The following is a 17,435-nucleotide window of genomic DNA, read 5'->3' as shown; positions in this document are numbered from 1 at the left end:
TGCCTCCTCTCCCTTTTTGAATAAGGGTGTTATATTTGCATTTTTCCAATCCACTGCAACATTTCAAGAATCCAGGGAATTTTGGAATATTATAGCCAATGCATCCACTATCTTTGCTGCCACTTCCTTTAAGACCCGGGGATTTAGGCCATCAGGTCCTGGGGACTTGTCACCCTTTAATCCCAGTAGTTTGCTCAGTACTTTTTCTTTAGTGATGGTGATTGTTCTAAGTTCCTTCTCTATACCTGTTACTATTGGGGTGGTACTAGTGTCCTCCACCGTGAAAACTGAGGCAAAATATTGATTAAACGTCTCTGCCATTTCTGCGTTCGCCACTATTAACTCTCCAGTCTCATCCTACAAGGGACCAACATTCACTTTAGCTACTCTCCTTTTATATACTTGTAGAAGCTTTTGCTATCAGTTTTTACATTTTGCGCTAGTTTTCTTTCACAATTTACCTTTGCTCTTTTTATTATTTTTTTAGTGACCCTTTGTTGATCTTTAAAAGTTTCCTAATCTTCCAGCCTGCCACTGACCTTTGCAATTTGGTATGCCTTAGTTTTTGCCTTAATGTTATCTTTAACTTCCTTGCTTAGCCGTGGATGCTTTTTCCCCCTCGTCCCATCTTTCTTCCTCTTTGGAATATATTTTACTTGGGAGGAATTGAATATCTCCTTAAATATTTGCCACTGTTCATCAACTGTTCTACCTTGTAGTCTCCCTGCCCAGTCCACTAGGGCCAAATCTGCCCTCATGCCTATGTAGTTACCTTTGTTTAACTCCAGAACACTAGTGTGGGACTCAAGTTTCTCACTCTCAAACTGAACTTGAAATTCTAGCATGCTATGATCACTCTTCCCTAGAGGATCCTTTACTATGAGATCTTTAATTAATCCCATCTCATTACACAAAACCAAATCCAGAATAGCCTGCTCCCTGGTTGGTTCCATAACATAATGCTTCAAGAAACAATCTCTAATACACTCTATGAACACTCCCTCAAGGCTACCCTTGCCAATTTGTTAAAATCACCCATGATTATTGCCGTGCCTTTCTTACATGCTCCAAGTATTTCCTGGTTTATACTGTGCCCTACTGCTGAACTACTGTTTGGGGACCTATAGATTACTCCCACCAGAGACTTCTTTCCCTTGCTATTTCTTATTTCTACCCAGACTGACTACGCCTTGCTCTCCAGTGCCTATATCATTCCTTACTATAACACTGATCTCTTCCTTTACTAAAAAAGCTACACCACCTCCTTTTCCTTCCTGCCTATCCTTCCGAAACACTGAGTACCCTTGGATATTCAACTCCCAAACCTGTTCTCCCTGTAACCACATCTCAGTAATCGCCACCAAATCTATTTATCTCTATTTGCGCTGTTAATTCATTAGTTTTATTCCGAATACTACACGCATTCAGATACAACGCCTTTAAGTTTGCCCTATTGCCAATTTTCCCTACTCTTATATGATTCTTTGGCGCAATATGGCGTTCACACACTCTGTCCCTTCCTTTCACTTTTTGGTAACAATCAGCCTCGTCACTAACCTGCACTCTTACTCTCTCCTTAAACTTTGATTTTTTATATTTCCACGCATCTGAACCCTCCCCCCCACTATTTAGTTTAAAGCCCTATCTACAACCCTAGTTATGCGATTCGCCAGGACACTGGTCCCAGCATGATTCAAGTGGATCTACCCTCCTTTGTTCTGTAACCCTTAATACCCTTGCCTAACAAAATTCTATCAATCTTAGTTTGAAATTTTCAATTGACCTAGCCTCAACGGTTTTTTGGGGGTGGGGGGTGGTTCCAGATTTCCAGTACTCTATATGTGAAGAGATGTTTTCTGATAGCACCCAAGAATGGCCTAGCTCTAACTTTAAGGTTATACCCATTTCTTTGGGACTGTCCCAACAAAAGAAATAATTTCTTCCTATTATATTAAATCTTTTAGTTATCTTAAACCTATCAGTTAGATCACCCCTTATTCTTCTTTATTCATTAGAACACAAGGCTGCAACTTGTCCTTGTAATTTATCCCCTTTTTAATCTTGGTATCATTTTGGTCCATCTTCTGCACCCCATCCAAGGTTCATATATACTTCCCAGGGTGTGGAGCGCAGAACTGAATGTATTTCTTTAGATGGGAACCAACCGGAGCTCTGTAGATCTATAACATAATTCCACCCTTTAATATTTCAGCCCTCTTGAGATTGTTACTCTGTTGATCTATCTATCCTTTTGTCAGTTAGCACGTGGTTTATGTAATAATCCTGAAATTATTGCCTTCAAGTTTCTGCTTTTCAGTTAGCACCTAGCTCCCAAGACTCTCTTAGCAGGACCTCCTCCCTGCCTTATCATTGGTGTACTTCCAATAAAACAGTCGCTTCCAAATGTTCCTGGCCAAAATAAACTGTAAACAAATAAAGATTCTCTAACTGAACTTTGAAATTGACATTAATACAAACCTGAAATTATTTTTGCCTTTTGGCTGATATGTGGACATTTTAAATGTTGCAGACTGTAATAGGTATGTAAATATTATGTAAATATGTAATATATAAATTATGTAAATATTATGGAACTCCCAACACAATGTACAGCGCAATGGGAGAGCCCTGAGATTACAGGAGAGGGATTTCTAGCACCAGCAGATCAAATAATTACTAGCATAGTGAAAGGCCTACTCCTTTTCTGGTAGAAAGTGAATGAAGTCATGTGGGATAGCATCTGCCAAACCTACAACTTCTACTTCCTAGCTCTGCACATTATCATTGTAGGCTTACGGTGTCAGTTACTTAGTCAGTGTGCATTATGTAACAATGAGAGCGTGTGAAGCTAAATAGTTCCCAAACTATTTTGCACCCCAAAATACTATGCCTTAAGTTCCAAGAATAACATTAATTGTCACTCTAAGTTCACAATTTTGATGACTTTATGTTTCAGATATCCCCGACGCCGAGCAAGACCACTTTGGGCCAGATGCTGCAGGTTCACAAACAAAAGGACAGAGATCTTTTGATTCAGGTCAAAACTTTATATTCTACACTCATTATGCAATGCTTTAACCAATAGGTCAGTCACATGACATTCCTCTCCATTCTTTTTTGGAATTATCTTAACAGCCCAAAAATGTGGTGAATGTTTCTTAGTTCCCTGCTTCACACTGCCAATTTCATGTAAGGTCTCCAAATATGGGAACCACGTATTACATCATGAAAATTTCAGTCAAAAGCTGCTGAAAAGAACCACAGAGTTTCAGACTTTTAATTGATTTGGAAAGGGTTGGGGATTAAATAAAGCCACAGAGTGTTGGACCTCATTGTGCATGCGTTTCAGGTGTTATGTGGTCACACAAGGTTTCAAAATGTGGTGCAAGATAAGTGCGCGCATTTCCAATGGGATGTACCTAGGATGCCACCATGTCAAAAGGGTTCCTGTGTGCATACCATCAACAGCATAAAAAGGTCATGGTGCAAATCAGGTGTACAACATTGATTCAAAACGAGGCTGCCATTTTGTAATTCCACTCGCACAACTGAATGCAATCTTAATCTTGAAAGACACCCACCAGTGCTCTTTCAAGGGATCATGAATCTTACAGGTTAGTTGCAGGAATATAAGAACGTAAAAACATTAGAAATAGGAGTAGAGTACTCAAGTAAGCCATTCAGCCCTTCAAACTTGCTCCACCATTTAATAAGATCATTTTAATATTCATTCATGGGATGACAGCCTTTGACAGCAGTTAGGAGTCAATCACATTGCAGTGAGTCTGGAATCACATGTAGGCCAGAGCAGGTAAGGATGGCAGATTTCCTTCCCTAAGCAACAATAATGAGCCATGGCTGAACTTCTAACTCAACTCCACTTTCCTGCCTGATCCCCACATCCTTTAATTTACTGAGTACCCAACAATCTGTGTCTTGAACATAAGAAATAGGAGCGGGAAAAGCCCATACAACCCCATTGAGCCTGCTCCGCCATTCAATACAATCATGGCTGATCTTCTGCCTCAATTCCACTTTCCTGCCCACTCCCCATATTCCTTAATTCTCTGAGAAATCAAAAACCTGTCCATCTCAGCAATAAATATACTCAACAATTTGAAACACTGCTGCCATTTTGGAATTCCACTTATGCAGCTGAATACCATGTTAAACTTGAAGCACCCCACCAACACTATTTAAAGGGATCATGAAGTTATTACAGGTTAGTTGCTGGAACAACCCTCTGGGTACCAAAGATTCACAATCCTTTTAAATAAAGAAGTTTTTTTTCTCATCTCAGTCCTAGATTATATACCCTTTGGGCAGAATTGTCCCAGATTTTCACAAAGTCTGGTAGCGGGCGGGAAAAAGGACGTTTTAGCCGCTGGCGGCTTTTCGCACCGTATCATCCCATTCCCAGTATATCCTGCCTCATTAGTTATGCATTCACAGGGAACATGCCGGATCACTGGTGGGCAGGCTCAGATTTGCCCACCCTGCCATGACCTCAGCGCTTCCTTGCTCCAGAGGCCATATTTAAAGCGCACAAGAACATGTCTTCAGACCAGGACTGCTCCAGGCGATAGATGGCTCCAAAAGCAAAGAAGAAGGCAGCCCCCAAATTTAGTGACACCTCTCTGGAGCGCCTGCTGGATGTAGGGAAGGCCGGCGCGATGTCCTCTACCCCCGCTCTAGCCGCAGGAGGTCCACCAGAGTCACCAATCTAGCCTGGGAGGCGGTGGCAACAGCAGTCAGCACCCCTGGAGCACAGAGGAGGTCAGCCATCCAGTGCAGGAAGAGGATGAATGCTCTTATCTGTTCCTCCATGGTAAGACAACCACCTCATCACTCTCAACTCACACACTCACTAACCCATCACATATCCACAGGGATCTCAAAACTCAAGGGACAACATCACTAACTCACACATACCCTCACATCTCATATCCTTTGGAGCTGGCGTCCTCATCCCGTCCATGGCTCCGCTCACCACACAAACATTCCATGCAGTGCCATGCGTCCTGGTCACACTCTCTCCATCTGTTTTCATAGCTCACAACAGCAGGGAGGGGTCCTAGACCGGGGTTGGAATGGCGCACATTACGCCTTTCACTCCATTTGAGGAGCGTGCCATTACACAGACTTGTGAGGACGTGGACCATACCTGCAGCGACAGTTAGGTCAGCGGCAAACACCCACGTGAGGATCCTGCATGACAGCATCCCTCTCTCTCCTGCCTTGACTTTGCTGCCATATGCTAGTTACCTCTACTTTAGTTCACAGGGAGCTCTGCCAAACAACCGAAATCCTCAGCCAGTCAGTCCCTCAGCTCCATCCAGATCCTCATCTCCAGCCAAGAAAACAACTCTTCCATTGAAGAGCTGGAAATAAGCAGCCTTAAACACCCTCCACCAGCACACAGACGCACAGTTCATTGGGACCTAGATCTAAAGCAGGCTCAGGTTCACAATCTGGTGGTCGCCACACGGACACGTGGACGCAGCAGGAGGAGGCAGGTTCAGCCGAGCTCCAGGACACTTGGAGTGCTAATGGAGAAGAGGCATCTGTGAGGTCCAAGTCAGATGTCAAGCCTCTGGATTTGGTTCTCCATCTCATTGTGGAGAGTCAGCAGAAGGCGGGACAACATCACACAGAGCTGTTGGAAGCCCTCAATAGAGTGCCACACGAGTTGGAGGAGTACATCTGCCTGCCCTCTGATGAAGTGGTGCCCATATGTGGGAGATCTCCATGGGAAAGATGGCAGGCACCATGGAGACCCTGGCCCAGCAGAATGTGGAGATGTGTGCAGACCTGCATTCCATCAAGGTAGCCATGGGTGAGTTCCTGCAGTGGCAACACGATAGGGAATCATGTCCCTCCAGGTGCTGCTGCCCCTCAAGGAGTCAGGCCGTGGCACTTGGGCACACGAAGGGTGGAGGAATGGCAGCCTGGGTCATCCACTCGGGAATCTCAGAAGCTGTCCTCTCCCTCCCAGTCCCCTTTGCCTGTGACCCCCACCTTAACCTTGTCCTCTGTCACCGCAGAGGGAGCAGCTGGCCCACAGGTGGTCAGCCAAAGCAAGCCGGGGCCCCCAAGGCCTCGGTTCTCCAGAGGACGCACCCCAAAGTCATCAGAGGCAACAGGGTCAACCATTGCACAGGCTGTCTCCACCCCTCCTGCAGATGTCACAGCATCACCTAGAAGAAGTCGTAGGTCTAGAAAAGTTAAGAATTTCTAATCACAAGTGGTTTCACGGGTGAACATATTTTGTCACTTTATAATGTGAAAATATATTCACTTTCACTAAATAACGTGTGGTGCTGTCTTTCAGTTTCGTTTACAGGCTTTGCGAGGCCTTCCCCCTGCAGCCCCCCCCCCCACCCCCAACCAGCCGACTAGCAGTTCAGCTGCACGCAGCCAGACCACGAGTGATTCTGGAAGGAGAAATGTGAGTATGGATGGGCCTTTCGGAGCCTCGTGCAAGCATTTTCCCATGCACTTGGTGCCTTACTCCATCATATTCATCTGAGTGCCCCGAGCATTTTCAACACTGCCTGCGGGGGTTCTCTTTCAGTTGTCCATCTCAGCTGACTTGCATTTCCACCCTTCCACTGATTACACTCCCATGCAGCGCCTGTGCCCATCCAACATGAGGCTCCGCTCACTTTCAATTTGAGAAAAATGCTTGTCATCACATTTCTGCTCAGCACCCCCATCCTTTCCCCTCCCCAAGTCATCCATGTCCTTTTCCCCAGCACTACTGACCCCCTGCCATCATCTTTCACCTCCCCTCCCTCACCTACCAACCAGAACCCTTTTCTTTTGGGATGTCCAGGTGAACGCGCATGTTCCCTACCTTCCTGTGAATCCCACCCCCATCCTCATTGACCTCCTCCTTCCCACACCTAGGGTCTGTGTCTGTCCCTGAGTCCCCACTCACCACCCTCGCCATCCCTTCTACCGCTACATCACACCCTCACCCTTCCAGATCGCTCTGCCCCTTCTCATACTCACCATTCCCTCCTACCACGCCCACCCTCAGTTTGCTCCCCAGGAGGGCAGTCAGTGACTCCACAGACCCTCCCTTGCACATCACCTGGACATTCCCCCCACTCCCCTTACTCCCTCCTCCACTCTTACTCCTTACCCCCTCTGAACCCCCCGCCCCGCCGGACTCCTTCCGCTCCCCGGACTCCCTTCTCACCCCAAACTCCTCCCCTCTCCGAACTCCTTCCCCCCCCTCCATACTCCTTCCCTTACACCTTACTCCCTCTTACAACTCCCTCCCCACCTGCCGCATTCTTCCCCATTATACTCCTCCCCCATACTCCATCCTCTCCCCATAACCTCACCTCCCCGACACCTTCATTCCCCACCCCACCCATCTAACCCCCCACCTTTCCCAGTCAAACCTAGACCTTCCTCTCCCACGTCCAGTACACCTTCCTCTCCCACTCACAGCTGGACCTTCTTCTTCCCCACCCCCCCCCCACCGCCCAACCCCACCATCGATCGTCCGTAGCAGCCCATGGCCAAGACCGTGATGTTCCAAAGCAGACCTGATGCATCAACGGATACCTCCCACCTTCCGACAGCTGCCTTATCGCGGAACCATATCCATGAGAATCTACCCATGCACATGTTTCTCCAGGGTCCGGTAGCTGTAGGACTCCAGCATCTTCTACTCCTCAGATCAGATCCCGCGATCTGAGCAAGGCACTAGAAGTAAGTCCTAACTCCTGCACGTCACACTTGTCCAGACGTGTTCTGGGCCCGCATGTTTTCCTGCCAGCATAACGGTAAACCTGGTATGAGGGTCAGTTCCAGTCGGGCCTTACTTTGCATCCCATTAGCGGGATGCAAAATGGGCTCACGCCGACCTCCAGTTGAATTGGCGGTCCACCTTGCACCATCGGATGGTCCCGTTGTGCTTTCATGCTGGTGTGAAACCGATTTTTGGCCTTCTTGCCATATTGCGCCCCCACCCCCCCCTGACTGTCATGACACTTGACGCCAACAGGGCCAGAAAACTCCAGGCCTTATCCTTATCCTGTTTTTGATTCCCCAGCCATTGAAACAACCTCTCAGTGTCTACTTGTCAAGTTCCTTCAGAACCCTGTATGTTCAAAGGAGATCCCCACTCAATTCTTTTAAACTCCAGAGAGTATAGGCTTAATTTGCTCAGCCTTTCATCATAGGAACCATCGCACCCTCACCCGTCCGGGTCACTCTGCCCACTCTGGCCCCTCTCATACTCACCATTCCCTCCTACCACACCCACCCTCAGTTTGCTCCCCAGGAGCAAACCTTAGTGAACCTTTGCTTTACTGCCTCCAATGCAAGTATATCCTTCCTTAAACATGGAGACCAAACTGTGCAGAGTACTCCAGGCTTGGTTTCACCAGAGCCCTGAAGAATTGTAACAGAGTTTCCTTATTTTTGTACTCTAGGCCCTCTGCAATAAGGACAACATGCCATTTGCCTTCCTAGCTGCTTGCTGTACCTGCATGCTTACTTTCTGTATTCCTTGTATGAGTACATCCAAGTCTCTTTGAACACCAACATTTAGAAGATTCAAGACATTTTAAAAATATTCTGCTTTTCTGATGTTCCTACCAAAGTGAATAACCTCACACGCCCCCACATTATATTCCATCTGCCACCTTGTTGCCCATTTGCTTAACCTGTCTATATCTCTTCTCAGCCACTTTGTGTCCTCCTCACAGCTTACATTGTATCATCAGCAAACTTAGATTCAGTACTCTCCATGTCTAGGTTATTGATATAGATTGTAAATAGCTGAGGTCCAGCATTGATTTTGTGGCACTCCACTAGTTACAACCTGCCAACCTGAAAATGCCCTGCTTATCCCTACTCTCTGCTTCCTTTTTATTAACCGATTCATAGTCCATCCTAATATGTTACCCCAACTCCATGCACTCTTATCTTGTGTATTAGCCTTTTGTGTGGCATCTTATTGAATTTTTTTTGGGAAATCTAAGTATACTAAATCTATATGTTTCTCTTTATCAACCCTACTAATTACACCCTCAAAGAACTCTTAATATATTTATCAAACATGATTTCCCTATTGTAAAACCAGAAACTTTGTCTGATCATACAATGATCTTCTAAATACATTGTTAAGCCTTCCTTTATAATAGATTCCAGCATTTTCTTGACAACTGATATCAGGCTAACTGGCCAGTAGTTCCCTGTTTTTCCTTTCTCTCCTTTCATGAATAGCAATGTCATATTTGCCAACTTCCAATCGCTGGGAGAGTTCCAGAGTCTAGGAATTTTGGTGAATCATAACCAGTTCATTCACAATCTATGCAGCTACAGGCTGAATATTTATGGTGGGGGGTGCATATCGCACACCCTCCCCATAAGAAAAATCAGCAGCAAACCGACTGACTTTTAAAAAGCTGCCCTGCAGCAATAATAAGCTGGGGGTAGGGTTGCCAACTCTGGCTGGTCATATTCTGGGAGATGTCAGCAGAAGTGATATCACTGAAAGGTTTTTGAGTGAAATTGGTGGCATTATTTTAAGGCAAGAATTTTGAAAAAAGGATGAAAATAATTCAGGAAACCACTGCGGGTACAAGATTTTGACTTATTTATTTTAATTGATTCAGTGCCACTTTCTGAGCTGGAGCCAGAAGGTTCCAGACACGGACATCTGCCTGCCTCTCCTCCTCAGGATCCTCAGCTGCAGCTCAGCAGCGATGGGGTAAGTGGCTCCTGGCCATGGAAGTGTAGCAGGGCTCACTCTTGGCTGCTGCCCAAGAAGGGATGAGCCAGCGCCACTGACACCCAGTATCATGGATCCAGCTTTCTCCCCACTCCTCGGAAACCTTCACTCAGTGCTGCTGGGACACGGGTGGAGGGCAGTGGAGCTACTGGTTCCCTCTCAGCGTCTCTACTCCTGTGTGGGACTCCGGCTCAGCATCCATACCAGCCAAGATCCTGCTGGAAACCACCATGATCCTGATATGTTTGGCGGTGATAAGGACTATTGCAGGTCTGCCATCAGTAATTTCCCTGTTTATTCCTTCTGCCTGTGTGCACATCTAGATAGGCAGGTATAAACTACCTTCTACTCACTGTCCCTTTCCTTCAGTGCTGCACTCAGCCAAATTCACTCATTGATTATATATGGCCCCAATTGATCCCTATCATAGAAACTCAGGAACACTGCACGGACTTCTACACTTGTCTCTCACTGTTAACAGGTACTGAAGTTAAACAATCTGATAGTCCACTTTTGGACTTAAACATTTTACTGCTCATTAAAAGGTGAAATCTGTTCCTTTTTGAGAAGTTGTTGTTTCCTTTTCAATTGAAAAGTTTCTTACCTGCAAATGCACCATGGTGTCAAGTGTGACCCAGAAGACTGAAGCTCAGAGCAGGGCATTATCCTTCAGTGAAATTCAAACCCCCACCAATCCCGTTGCAGCCTGCCAAAAGCCCTAGCCAATCGGGGTCTTTGTGGCAATTTTTTTCAGGTTTAAGGTTTGAATTTGATTGGGTGGCGCTGCATTAGATCCACTGTAGCTCAGAAGTATGAATGATGTGACTGATTTGCTTAAAACAGCTTTTTAAAATCTCCCAGAATGCTTTCTTTGACCACCAGAAAAATTGCTGATTCCAGGAGACTCCCCAGCCGCAAGTGTTAACAACCCTAGCTGGGGGTGGCCTTAATTACCTGAGTAGGGACTTCAGCCCTCAGGGACAGGAAGTCCTCCCCTCGAAAGCTGCCAACTAATCTGATTGGCCAGCAGTTGAGTATCCCCAGCAGCGCAGAACTCAGTAGTGGACACTGCTGGGACTGCACTCAGTCCTGAGAAGGAAAAGAAGATGAATGCTGGTCTCATTTAAGTCTGGAATTTTGGGGCAGGGAGGGATCAGGGCCCCTTGGGAGGGAGGAGAGGCGATGAGGGCTCGGGTTTTGGAGGCCAGTAGGTAGGCAGAAAGGGGGTGTCCCATCTTGGTGGGGTTACCCCTGATTTGCAAAGGGTACCCCCAAAAGGAGGTATCCTTCCTTCCTTCCCGCCTTTACACTTGGTGAAAAAGCGGCCTGGTCACTTTCCTCTACCTTTCACTGCTAACCATATTATCACAGCATAGGAAGAGACCCTTAATTGGCCTTTAATTGGCTAGTTAGGTGCCTCAATGGACCAAAGGGCTGGTGGGCTGGCTGTTGCCTTACCTATCCACCACATTATGGGGGACAACTTGGGATGGGCGGGAAGGTGGTGTGCTAGCCACCCATCCTATTTTATGTCCCCCCACAACCTTGAACACGTCCAGCCGGGGGATGAGGGGAGCATAAAATTTCCCCCTACGCCTTTTAGGATGTAGGCCATCAGGTCCAGTGATTTGTCAGCTTTCAGTCCTTTAAGCTTCCCTAGTACTTTTCCTCTACTGATATTAATTACCTTAAGATCTTCATTCTAATTAGACCCTTGGTCACCTTTATTTCTGGTATGCAATTTGTGCCTTTACTGTGAAGACAGACACAAAACATTTGTTCAATGCTCTGCCATTTCCTCATTCCCAATGATAATTTCCCCTGCCCCTGCTTCTAAGGAACCAATGTTTATTTTAGCTTTTCTCATTCTTTTTAATTACTCTCAAAAACTCTTTCAATCTGTTTTTAACAATGTCTTAACAATGTACTTAGAAAATCATTGTATGATCAGACAAAGTTGACATGGTTTTACAATAGAGAAATCATGTTTGGTAAATTTATTAGTTTTTTGAGTATGGCTAATGGACTCTCATTCTACTTCTCGACTTTTTATCAACTTTTAGTTGCCCTTTGTTGATTTCCAAAACATTCCCAATCCTCAGCTTTACTACTATTCTTTGCAACATTAGAAGCCTCTCTTTTAAAACTATCCTTAACTTCCTTAGTAAGCCACAAATGGATCTTTCTTGCTAAAATTTTTATGATGGAATGTACTTTTGTTGAACACTTTAGGCAGAATTTTCCATTCTGGAGAGTAAGTGCAGTGGCGAACAGGAATGTTGGTGTGATTCTTGCTGGGCGGTGGGCTAATGAACGCACGCAATCTTCCACTTGTCAACTCATTAATTATGCATCCATGAGGAGCTCGGCAAATTTTGTGGCAGCGCAGGCAGTAAGTTGTCCACGCCACCATTACCTCATGGGGTCAAAGGTCCTGGCACCATATTTAAAGGGCACTGGGATAGACATTCACTCATTGCAGGCCAGGAGCTCCACACTACTCGTCCAGAGTCCTTGCAGCCACAGCTCATACTGGAGAATCTTGCAGATGTGAGCAACCACATCCCAGGACATACGAGGGAGCCTCCGACATTGCCTCATCTCTAGATAAGACCACCACCTGTGATACACTCATGTTCAGGCCAATGCTCGTTGTTACAGTGGTTCATGTTCACCAGCCTCTTGACCTTACAAAGGCCCTGCTGCGTCTTGCTGCTCAGGCCCTTGCTCCTCATCGCCCTATGCCAACCAGTGACAGGCCCTCCATCTCCTCATCTGGATGAAAGCCATTACCAAGGCACGGTTGCCTGCAGCCTGTAACATCAATATCTCAGTGAATTTGAGAAAGAATTGAAGTGATACACTAAGTAAGCATGTCTTTTACAGGTTTCCCTCCATCTCAAAGCCGGCATGCTAAGCCCTTCACGTGGCCACCATCTAGACATGGCATCCCCACCCCACCCCTTCCAGGTAAAGGAAATCCTGGAGACCCAGAGATGGGTGTTCCTCCCATTCATACATGAATGTATATGGAGACTTTACTCTTTGACCAACCTCTCACAGACACTTTTCCACTTGTCTCCACTACCCTCGAAACTCTATAGAGAGACCATTCCCTTGGCAGCATAGAAAAACTAACCACATGATCTCTTGGCAGCTGTGACCATTCACCTGGGAGGATGGAGGTTTGGAGTCACAAGTTAGCTGCCCTGCACCAACCGTGCTCCTTGGAGGCATCCATCTCCCTCCCACCTTCCCTTCATGCGTGCCTCTGACTTTCAGCCGATGGCAAATGGCACAGAATAAAAGGGAGCTCCACACCTTGCTGGGATCTTGACCTTATGAGACCCATGAGTTGGGAACAAACCTGCTGCAATGCAGGCTTCACTACAGAGAGGAGAACACAAGTTAGCATTTATGATATCCAGTTGCTTCATAATTATTAGGGTGTCCCTTTAGTTGGCCACTTGTGCTGAATTTGAACTCCACCCGCTCGAAAAGACCCTCCTCCTATTTTGAGGATTCACCCGTCCAGAGCAATTGTGTTGTCAAGAACATCCTTGAGAAAATGATTTGCATAATTTTCAGACGCGCTCCACTACCTTCTACCCTCCCCGTCACACACCAACTTCCACCCATCTCCGTAGACCATGATATATCACCATTCCTTTCTTTTCTGTCACCCTTGAACCTCCCCCCATTACACTGGACTGCTTAACAATTCATGACCACATGCCTTTCTTCCCCTCAGTGCCGACACCCATTACTATCGCCATGCCTGCCCTGACCCTGCCCCCCACCTTCCATTATCTGAGCCACCTGTCTTGTCCCCTTCCATGGTCCACATGATGAGAGCTTCATCTATCAGGCATACAGCCTGGACCTGCAATCCTATCACATCCCACTTCCTCCTCTGACTGTGACTGTTTCCTCCTACCACCAGTACCATGAGTTCTTTTCCCAGGACCCCAACATCGACACCACCAACCCAGCCTTCTAAGACACTCCCCCCTTTCCCTGTACACAAACCCTCCCTGGACACCCACCTCCCCTCCCTGGACACTCTCCCTCCTTCCCTGTACCTTCTCCCCTTCCCCAGATACTCTGCTCCTTCCCTGGACAATCCCCCACCCTTCCCCCCTCTTAAGCCTGCCTCCTCTGTCAGCCTTGGCGCAGCATGTAATACAAGCAGTTGGAAGCTTGCAGCACTGCTCATAAAAGTAGGCAAAAGCAGCATCCACAAACCTCAAGATGAAATGAAGCTCACGAGGTGCACGCCACTTATGTACAGCCGGGAAACTGCCCATTCTAATTAACTGCTGGTGAGGCACTTAATTTGGAGGGGGACCATAATTCCAGCGAGTTGGCTTTTAAATGAGCATTCATGAGATGCAACTGAATGCAAATGTGGTTCCCATCATAGATCAGCGGGAAACTCGAGCCACCTTTAACCCACCATCAACATTGGGAGAACAAAATTCCAAACTAATTCCCCACTGGCAGGAAACTGACTTTTTCCATCATGCCAAATTTAGTGTCCCTGCCCGCCACAATTCCTGCTGCTGGTAGGAGCGGAAAATTCCACCCTTTGAATTGTTTCTTTAAATGTTTCCCAATATTTATTTACTGCCATACCTTTTGGTTTATTTAACAATCATCCTCAGCCAGCTCTCCCCTTATGCCTATGTAATTGGTTTTAAGTTTAACATTCTTGTTTGGGGCTGGAGTATGTCACTTTCAAACTGAATATGAAATTCAATTGTATTTCGATCACCTTTTCCCAATGGATCTTTTACTAAGAAGATAAGAAAGGTAGTGCAAAAATTATTGGTGATTTTAATCTTCATATAGATTAGATGATTCAGATTGGCAAAGGTAGCCTGGAGGATGAGTTCATAGAGTATATTTGGGACAATTTCATAGAGGAGTATGTTCTTGTGTCAACGAGGGAGCAAGCTATTTTAGACCTGATAATGTGCAATGAGACAGCATTAATTAATGACCTCATAACAAAGGAGCCTCTAGGTAACAGTGATCATAACATGATAGAATTTTACATTCAGTTTGAGGGTGAGAAGTGTGGGTCTAAGATTAGTGTCTTAAACAAAGGCAAATAAAAAGGTACGGAGAAAGTTGGCTAAAGTGAACTGGGAAAATAAGCTAAAAGGTAATATAGTAGAGGTGCAGTAGCAGACATTTAAGGAGATATTTCAAACCTCTCAGCAAAGATATATCCCATTGGGAAAGAAAGACTATGAGAAGGATGCACCACCTGTGGCTAACTAAGAAAGTTAAGGATAGTATTAAATTGAAAGAAAAATTGTACAATACCATGAAGATTAGTGGTAAGTCAGAAGATTGCACATATTTTAAAAACTAGCAAAGAATGACAAAAAATATAATCAGGAGGGATAAATTAGAGTATGAGAAAAAGCTAGCTAGAAATATTTTTTAAAAAGATAGTAAGAGTTTCTAGAAGTATTTAAAAAAGAAAAGAGTAACTAAAAGTGAGCGTTGGTCCCTTAGAGGGTGAGATTCGGGAATTAATAATGGGAAACAAAGAGATGGCAGGAGTATTTTGTGTCTGTTTTCACCGTAGCAAACACAAAAAAAATCCAAGAATAGTTGAAAACTAAGAGGTAAAAGGGACGGAGGAACTTTTTTAAAAATTCATTTTTGGGATGTGGGTAGGCCAGCATTTATTGCCCATCCCTAATTGCCCTTGTTTAGAGGCATTTAAGAGTGCTGTAGGTCTGGAGTCACATGTAGGCCAGCAGATTTCCTTCTCTAAAGGGCAGTAAAGAACCAGGTGGATTTTTATAATAATCACCAATGGTTTCATGGTCATTGTTAGACTTTTAATTCCAGATTTTTATTGAATTCAAATTTCACCATCTGCCATTGCAGGATTCGAACCCAGGTCCTCAGAGCATTACTCTAGGTCTCTAGATTACTAGTCCAGTGACATTACCTCAACTATGCCATCACCTCCCCCACTCCCTCAAAACAATCACAATCACTAGGGAAAATGTTTTGAGAAATAAAGGCTGACCAAGTTCCCTGGACCTGATGGCTTTCTCTTGGGGTCTTAAAAGAAATGACTGTAGAGATAGTATATGCATTGATTGTGACCTTCCAAAATTCCTTAATTCCTGGAAATATCCCAGCGGATTATAAAATCACAAATGTGACACGTCTATTCAAGAAAGGAGGGAGACAGAAAGCAGGAAACTATAGGCCAGTTGACTGACAATGACCTGGATGAAGGGACTGAATTTATGGTAGCTAAATTTGCTGATAACACCAAGATAGGTAGGAAAGTAAGTTGTCAAGAGGACATGGAGTGTACAAAAGGATTTCAATAGATTAAGTGAGCGGTCAAAAATTTGGCAGATGGGGTATAATGCGGAAAAATGTGACTTGTCCACTTTCGCAGGACAAATAGAATCGTAATATATTACTTAAATGGAGAGAGACTGCAGAACTCCAGAGGGATCTGGGTGTCCTGGTACATGAATCATAAAAAGTTAGTACACAGGTACAGCAAGTGATTAGGAAGACAAATGGAATGGTGGCATTTGTTGCAATGGGAATAGAGTATAAAAGTAGGGAAGTGTTGCTACACCTGTACAGGACCCTAGTGAGACCCCATCTGGAGTACTGTGTATAGGTTTGATCTCCTTGCTTAAGAAAGGATATTATTGTATTAGAAGCAGTTCAGAGAAGATTCACTCAACTGATTCCTGGGATGGAAGGAAAAGTTGAACAAGTTGGGTCTATACCCATTAGAGTTTAAAAGAATGAGAGATTATCTTATTGAAACGTATACGATCCTGAAGGAACTTGACAAGGTGAATGCTGAGCGCACGTTTCCCCTTGTGGTGGAGTCTAGAACTAGGGGACGCAGTTTAAAAATTAGGGATCTCCCATTTAAGATGGAGATGAGGTTTGTTAGTCTGTGGTATTCTCTTCCCCAGAGTGAATATCCAAGAAGAACCAAGATCCTTTCTCACTGTTGTCCTTATGTCATACTTTACCATGAGAGCAACTCCACCTCCTTTATTATGTCTGTCTTTTCAAAATGTTGTGTATCATGGAATTTTTTTTTTTTAACTTTGGCTTGTAAACATGTCTCTGTCTTTTCAAAATGTTGTGTATCATGGAATATTTATTTCCAACTTGGGCTTATAAACATGTCTCTGTAATGGTGATCAGATCTAAACTATTTATCTCTAGTTCATCTATCTTATTGTGAAAGCTTCACACATTCAGATAAAGAACCTTTAGTTTTATCTTTTTACTACTATTTTTTGCATGGACATCATCTGCTAATGCATTAATACCATTAAACTCTCTTTCCCTTCCTGCCCCACTCAGCTTGTCTCTACTCAAATTGCTACACTGCCTATTGCCTTGAGTTTTGTCTTTAGGTTTCAAAATCTATGATCATCTGATCCCCTTTCTTTTAGTTTAAAGCCCTATCTGCATCTCTAGTTATATGATGCTTCAGGACACTGATTCCAGTCTGGTTAAAGTGCAGCCTATCCCAATGGAATAGCTCTTTCTTTCCCCAGTACTGGTGAGTGTCCCATGAATCAAAACTCTTTCTTCCCACTCCATCCCTTCAGCCATGTGTTTAATTCTGTAATCTGCTTGACACTATGCCATTTGGCACATGGCT

General features: G+C 44.9%; 1 long non-coding RNA gene across 1 annotated transcript in view; it reads left to right on the top strand.

Annotated features, from left to right (window-relative positions):
- The first annotated feature begins 2,478 nt into the window (after nucleotides 1–2,478).
- Nucleotides 2,479–17,435, top strand: part of LOC144687139 (uncharacterized) — a 29,665-nt gene continuing 14,708 nt past the window's right edge. The window contains exons 1-2 of the long non-coding RNA XR_013578080.1: nucleotides 2,479–2,540; nucleotides 2,957–3,037. This is a non-coding gene — a long non-coding RNA (uncharacterized LOC144687139). The remainder of the gene's footprint in view (nucleotides 2,541–2,956; nucleotides 3,038–17,435) is intronic.

The sequence above is a fragment of the Cetorhinus maximus genome, chromosome 12 (assembly GCF_964194155.1).
Source record: "Cetorhinus maximus chromosome 12, sCetMax3.hap1.1, whole genome shotgun sequence".
Classification (NCBI taxonomy): domain Eukaryota; kingdom Metazoa; phylum Chordata; class Chondrichthyes; order Lamniformes; family Cetorhinidae; genus Cetorhinus; species Cetorhinus maximus.
The sequence above is the reverse complement of the archived record's forward strand: the minus strand, read 5'-3'. Positions and strand labels throughout refer to the sequence as shown.